Raw genomic sequence first — 7794 nt, 5'->3', positions numbered from 1 at the left:
GGATTTTTCGATGATACAGACCACTATCTGATCTGTAGTGAACTAAGTATCTCTAGGCCTAGGGTAGAGAAAGTGAAATCTGTCTGCAAAGGAATAATGGTAGAAAATCTCCGGTACAAGGAAATTAGGCGGGAGTACATAGATATGATTAGTGAGAAGTTTCGAACAGTAGACAGTAAGCAGGTTCAGGATGTAGAATGTGAATGGGTGGCATACAGGGATGCTGTAGTAGAACCAGCAAGGGAATGCCTAGGAACAACTGTGTGTAAAGATGGAAAAAGGCGAACATCTTGGTGGAATGATGAAGTGAGAGCAGCTTGTCAACGTAAAAAAGAAGGCTTATCAAAAATGGCTCCAAACAAAGGCCGAGGCAGACGGGGAACTGTACGTAAATGAAAGAAACAGAGCGAAACAAATAGTTGTTGAATCCAAAAAGAAGTCCTGGGAAGATTTTGGTAACAACTTGGAAAGGCTAGGTCAAGCAGCGGGGAAACCTTTTTGGACAGTAATAAAGAATCTTAGGGAGGGAGGGAAAAAGGAAAAAGTGTTTTGAGTAATTCAGGTGAACTCATGATAGATCCCAGAGAATCACTGGAGAGGTGGAGGGACTATTTTGAACATCTTCTCAATGTAAAAGGAAATCATCCTGGTGGTGTTGTGAACAGCCAAGCAAATGGGGAGGAGGAAAATGATGATGGTGAAATTATGCTTGAGGAAGTGGAAAGGATGGTAAATAAACTCCATTGTCATAAGGCAGCAGGAATAGATGAAATTAGACCTGAAATGGTGATGTATAGTGGGAAAGCAGTGATGAAATGGCTTCATACTTACTAAAATTAGCATGGAGTGTTGGTAAGCTACCTTCAGATTGGACAAAAGCACTAATTGCACCTATCTATAAGCAAGGGAACAGGAAGGATACCAACAACTACCGAGGTATCTCATTGATTAGTATACCAGGCAAAGTATTCACTGGCATCTTGGAAAGGAGGGTGCGATCAGTCGTTGAGAGGAAGTTGGATGAAAACCAGTTTGGTTTCAGACCACAGAGAGGCTGTCAGGATCAGATTTTCAGTATGCGCCAGGTAATTGAAAAATGCTACGAGATGAATAGGCAGTTGTGTTTATGTTTTGTAGATCTAGAGAAAGCTTATGACAGGGTACTGACGGAAAAGATGTTCGCTATACTGGGGGACTATGGAATTAAAGGCAGATTATTAAAAGCAACCAAAGGCATTTATGTTGACAATTGGGCTTCAGAGAGAATTGATGGTAGAATGAGCTCTTGGTTCAGGGTACTTACAGGGGTTAGACAAGGCTGTAATCTTTCACCTTTGCTGTTCGTAGTTTACATGGATCATCTGCTGAAAGGTATAAAGTGGCAAGGAGGGATTCAGTTAGGTGGAAATGTAGTAAGCAGTCTGGCCTATGCTGACGATTTGGTCGTAATGGCAGATTGTGTGGAAAGCCAGTCTAATATCTTGGAACTAGAAAATAGGTGCAATGAGTGTGGTATGAAAATTAGCTTCTCGAAGACTAAATTGCTGTCAGTAGGTAAGAAATTTAACAGAATTGAATGTCAGATGGGTGATACAAAGCTAGAATAGGTCGATAATTTCAAGTATTTAGGTTGTGTGTTCTCCCAGGATGGTAATATAGTAAGTGAGATTGAATGAAAGTGTCGTAAAGCTAATGCAGTGAGCTCGCAGCTGCGATCAGCGGTATTCTGTAAGAAGGAAGTTAGCTCCCAGACGAAACTATCTTTACATCGGTATGTTTTCAGACCAACTTTGCTTTACGGGAGCGAAAGCTGGGTGGACTCAGGATATCTTATTCATAAGTTAGAAGTAACAGACATGAAAGTAGCAAGAATGGTTGCTGTTACAAACAGGTGGGAACAATGGCAGAAGGGTACTCGGAATGAGGAGATAAAGGCTAATTTAGGAATGAACTCGATGGATGAAGCTGTACGCATAAACCGGCTTCGGTGGTGGGGTCATGTGAGGCGAATTGAGGAGGATAGGTTACCTAGGAGAATAATGGACTCTGCTATGGAGGGTAAGAGAAGTAGAGGTAGACCGAGACGACGATGGTTAGACTCGGTTTCTAACGATTTAAAGATAAGAAGTATAGAACTAAATGAGGCCACAACACTAGTTGCATCGAGGATTGTGGCGACGTTTAGTACATTCACAGAGGCTTGCACACTGAACGCTGAAAGGCATCACAGTCTATAATGATAATGTATGTAGATGTATGGAGGTACATTTGTATATCATCAGCGTAAATATGGTATTTGCAGTGCGTTAGGTTTTGGGAGACATCATTAATGGAAATAGAAAAAAAGAAGGGGTCCTAGTACCGATCCTTGAGGGGCACCATACTGCACGGACCGCCAAGTTGACATGTTTAACCTATCTGTAACACACTGCCAACGGCCATGTAGGTAGGAATGCAGCCAAAGGAGGGCACTGTCCAAGAAATGGAGGGAATGCAATTTCTAGAGCAAAATGTTAATGTCAACAGAGTCAAAAGCTTTGCTCAAGTCTAGACGTATTAAAACAGTCGCTTCTTTTTGGTCCGTTGCTTCTCGAATGTCTTCTGTGACCTTCAGTAGTGCCGTTGTAGTACTGTGTGCTTGACGAAAACCGAATTGTAGTGGGTCAAGTACGTTGTAAGTCGTCATGTCATCTGTTATTTGTCTATGGGCGATGAACTCTAGCTCTTTGGATAAAGCAGAAAGTATGCAGATGTCTCTGTAGTCAGATGGCTCAGAAGGCGAAGCTACTTTTTTATAGGACGTGTAATGCCCGCTTTCCGTGTTTCGGGAAATGTGCTGTCTATAAGGGACGAGTTAATTATAACTAGTGTAGGGAATATCACGTCCAGAATATTTTTTATCATCTCTATTCCTGTATTGTCATTTCCTTTCGCCGTTGATGTTATCCGATTTATAGCAAACCTGACTTGTGAGTGGGTTGCTGGACGGAAGTAGAAGTTTTCTCTATCTGTTCGCGTCTTTGCATAATTCCCGTCAAGAGTTTCCTGTTTCATGTCTACATTTAACGTGCCGTTAGATGAAAAATAATCGTTCAGTTTTTCCAAGGGTATATTTAATTCGTCGTGGTCTCGTCCTTTGGTAATGCCAAAGCTCTTTATAGATTTCCACAACAGTTTTTGAAACCTTTGGTTGAATTAAACTGTGAGCGTGTCGTAATTTAACGTTCTAATCTGTTGGGTCGTAGCGTTTCTCAGTCTCTTAGAGTTAAATGGATTGTCAGGAGTGCAATGTTTTCTAACTCGTCTGTATGCAGCATCGCGTTCAGCCCTAAGTGCTCTAATCTCAGCTGAGAGCCAGGCAGCTGACTTCCGCGAAACTCGAGCCGTCCTTTCAGGGCATGTCTATTGTACAGCTCAGTCATATGTTAATTGAAACATGCCACTTTGTCATTTATGTCTTTAAGATTAAATATATCATACCATGACAATGAAACTGCATCTTGTAAGAGTTTATTCTTATCAGTTCGTCGTAGATCTCGATATGAAATTATTTTCGGTTTGAACTTGGGACTTTTAATAGCCATAAATAAAGCATCATGCCGTGATATACCTGGGGCACTAATTTGACCGTGGTGAAGAACTATTTCAGGTTGGTTTGTGGCAATGAGATCAATTAAGGTGTGGGATGTGTGGCACTGAGAGGGAGAAACGTTAATTTGCAAGCTTTAAAAGAAGTTAAAAGTTGGGTTGTCTGAGGAGAGTTAGGTTCAAGAAGGTTTATGTTGAAATCTCCCATACTAATTATATTGGAGTAATCAGTGACTAAATCTAGTATTTGAGTTTCTAGATCGCATAAGAAAGCGGAATTCGGTGGCTTATATACTACACTCAGCAGACATTTTACTTCATTCGCAGCTTTCGCTCGTACGCACCTGGACACCTACAGATTATTTTAGGACGTAGACTGGTCATAAGATATGGGGCGGTACCCCCGGAGGGCTTATTTAATCTGTCGGATCTAAGCAATGTTTAACCCGCCAGCTGCAGTCTTTCTATTGCGTGGTGTGGTTTTAACCAAGATTCGGATATTAATATTGCGTGGAAACTGTGAGGCATAAATAGATATTTAATTTTGTCCACTCGCGTCTCAGCAAGGCGTTGAGCGTTTATATGGCATACCTTTAAAGCATTTCTGTACCGAGAAAGCTTGTCGACTGGGAATGGCAAGAGAGCTCAGATGACAATAGGTGTGCGTTGCCTGCACAGCTGGTTCCCGGGACATTGGGGGAGGGTGGTGTAAGTGAAAGTTTGTGAGGAATGTTTGTAAGGAAGAGGGGAGCCTGTTCGTTTGTCTCAAGGTCATTATCAGAGGGGCTAAGCGCAGTTGACTCCGGTTTTTCCACTTTCAATTTATATTTTTATGTAACTTACGATGTTCTCAGTTATGACAATAATGGGAATGTAACTAACAATTTACAGCGATCAGTACGATAATGACAATATAGCAATAATGTGCGTGGAAATAAATAGGATAAAAATAAGGCACTCTACCCAGTCTACTGCTACTAACACCAATCTATCGCTGCGGCAAGCAGAAATAAACTATATACTAATTACGTTCTAACAGTGAGTTAAGGTAAAAAATTATTATATTCTACAAGGATAACTCTAAACTTAAATTACAATTGAAAGTTACAAAAATGCTGTGACCCTTTCTCCCGCATATCACTTTAGTTCATTTAACTGTTCCATAGTCCACACTTTAAACTTATTTGATCCAATATTATGTTAATTACTCCACCAATGCTCCATACCTGGCGTACTCCAAACCTCCAAATTGCCTCCTTAAAGACTGCGAGCCTTGTTGCAGTCAGATCCTCTCTTTTTGTGACCGCCATTCCCTCGAGTCCTCTTTTCTTGTGGAAGATTTCTTTCCGTTTCCGGTAGGAAACGAATTTCACTATTAGAGGTTGTGGCTTCGCGCCCAGTCGTCTTCCCATGCGATGGCTCCTGTCAATGTCCCGAAGGTCAAGGTCGACACCAAGATCTCTTGGGATGCTAATTGCTATGACATCAGAATCTTCCCCTTCCTTTTCCGGAATGCCGAAATACGGATACATTGCCGCCGCTGGTATTGCTCCAGTTCATCTTGTTTTTAAATTCACTTCTGATTCTCACAAGTTCCCTGTCCTTTGACTGAAACTGCTCTTGTAATAGTTTGACAGTTTCCTTGTACTCCGCTCTTAGTTCCTGGAGCTGTGACATTAGGGCTGTAACTGTTCGGCTACGGCCTGCGTGACGAGTTCTTGGGGAAACTTCTTAGGAACCATTATGAAAAGTTACTAGTAGAACACTGACTGTTTATTTTAGTTAACTGCACACGCTTAACTTCAGGACGAATCTAATAACGTCTTTATCACTTCAGGCACGTTTAACTTCAGCACGAAAAACTGCGTCTTTTTGTGTACGGTGTGATTTATTTTGGTGACTTGTTTTTTATTGATGTTTTCTCTATGAATTCTGATTGTTAAGTGATGATGGCGATGTTTACTTTTCTATTGGTATTGATTGCAGTAAATTGAAATTATTCTAAATAACATGTGCAGTCTTATATTTATACTTTGATGGTGTTTCACTACTTTTCTCTCCTGTTGTGGATCGTGAATAGAAGAGAATACTCCCATCTCCTAGTTCCTGGAACTGTAATCATTTATTGCAATTCAGTGTTCTGATACATGCATAATATTCTAGTACTTTAAACATTACATTTACACCTAATTACTAGTTCCACCTAATTACTAAATAGTAGTTTAAAAAAGAAAGAATTTATTTTTGTCCTAGGCATTAAGAGTGTTTTATTGTCTAGGAAAACATGTATCTCACCTTTACTGTCAATGGGCGCGAGTATTTGTTTATTATGGGTCCGAACAGATTTCTCCTGAGCTTACAATAGACGCAATGAATTCTCGAACTACAGCTACGGAATTCCGGCAGCTGACTAAGGCACAGTTCATTAATTGTAAGCTAAGCAGATTCGCATGCAGTTTAACGCATTAACAGTTACAATGACACTACAGTCTGATACTAAACGTTGATTTTTTTCAAGGTTTCTTTTCGTACTTTTAGTTAGTGCTATTCTCTTTTCATTTCCTTCTGCCAGATACTTCTTAAAATACAAAAACGCTATTCATCCTGGTGTGATGAACAGGAATTAGCGATTGGTATAATTTACCATGGGAGATGTTTCATAAATGTCGAACTTCTTCGATATAACAGGCTGTGTAAGGAATGATAGGGTATCTGCAACCTGGGTGACAGCCAGATCAGTGGTGATTGATGGTAAACATTCCTTGGAGGAATTGTGAAACGAGCGAGCGTAGTTAGGAGCACTCTGGGCGAGTTTTCTTATTCCTCAAATAAATATCTTTTTTTTTCATTGGTGAATAAGGAAATGTACAGCAATTTTGATTGTTCAACGCCTTAGGTTGGCGGGAAGAGATAGAAATGTTGATGAATTTTGAACATCAAAACGAACTCTAAACATTCCAGTTTATGAAACTTTTAATAGTTCATCTTCACCCCCAGAGGGCACAACAGAAGTTGATAGTAGAGACATCTGTCGAAAAATGTCCAAACTCCTTGCACTAGTAGTTTCAAAGTTTCTGTTGCAGATGGCCTTATTCAAGGCGCTTAATTCAAATGCGCGGAGACAGACCTCCTCCCCCTAAAGTCTTTCCACATGCGACACAATTTTGAAATGTTGGTTTATAGAAAAAAAATTGAAGTTGATGTTTATAGCCAGAAAAAATTCTTGATGAAAGTTCATTTGTAATTATGCGGTAAATATGTCTTGAATCTTCCTGAAGCCATAGAAGTCCGGAAGGTACAGTCTAAGTTTGACGGCAAGAGCGGCCGCCGCTGCCGATACCCGGATAGTGTTTCTGGGACCCCTCAAGTACCATCAGATACATCTCTCCCACTACCTAGAGAGGGGTAGCCATGGTGATGGTCGCCACAGACCATCGTGAAGTAGACGGTTGTGCTACCGCACCTCGGCGCTTGCAGGTGAGGATGGTGCTCAAGTACGCCGTCATGAAGGAGACTGGGCCCTTACCCCGTGCCAGCATCACTCGCCAGTTGTTGTGACCCGGCCGCAGATGATAATCAGGGCACTGAAACTGTAACTTACTGGGCAACAGTGACTGCTTTTTATGGAAAGAGAGTTCCTTTACATTAGTGTTGGAGGTGCAAATAAGGCGGGCGGCATCGAGGTTGAGTGTGTCACTTGCAGGCTCGGTTTAAGAGGCGGGGAAAAGGTAATGGCAGCCGGGCAACGGAGGAAAAGCAACCTTCTTCTAGAAGGGAACGTTTTTACAGGGTGATACATAAACAAGGTAATATCATAGGTGAATATATGCGGGGCAGAAGGCCCCCTCATACCACTTACAAATCAAATAATGAATTTTAAAATTCTAAGCTGTTAAGGAAAGAACTATAACTACTTTCTCACCGCCTTAACTCAGTGGTCTATACTGCAAAACAAGAGGTTTCATACTGCTTTTATTTGTGATTAATGCGCCGCAAATATTCTTTCAGTGGCTGGATTACTCACGAAAAGTGTGACCGGTGTTGAGAAATCCACGATCATCTCTCTCCTTTACTTTCTCATGAGAAGCTTTAAGGTTACTTTTAGCCTTCTCCCACAGGTCCCTAATATTATTGTGATCTATTGTCTCTGGAAATATCTCATTGGTGGACCACAGGTTACACAATGGCGTGTTGGGAACAAACTTA

This window comes from Anabrus simplex, chromosome X, assembly GCF_040414725.1.
Source record: "Anabrus simplex isolate iqAnaSimp1 chromosome X, ASM4041472v1, whole genome shotgun sequence".
Classification (NCBI taxonomy): domain Eukaryota; kingdom Metazoa; phylum Arthropoda; class Insecta; order Orthoptera; family Tettigoniidae; genus Anabrus; species Anabrus simplex.
This window is presented reverse-complemented; position numbering follows the sequence as displayed.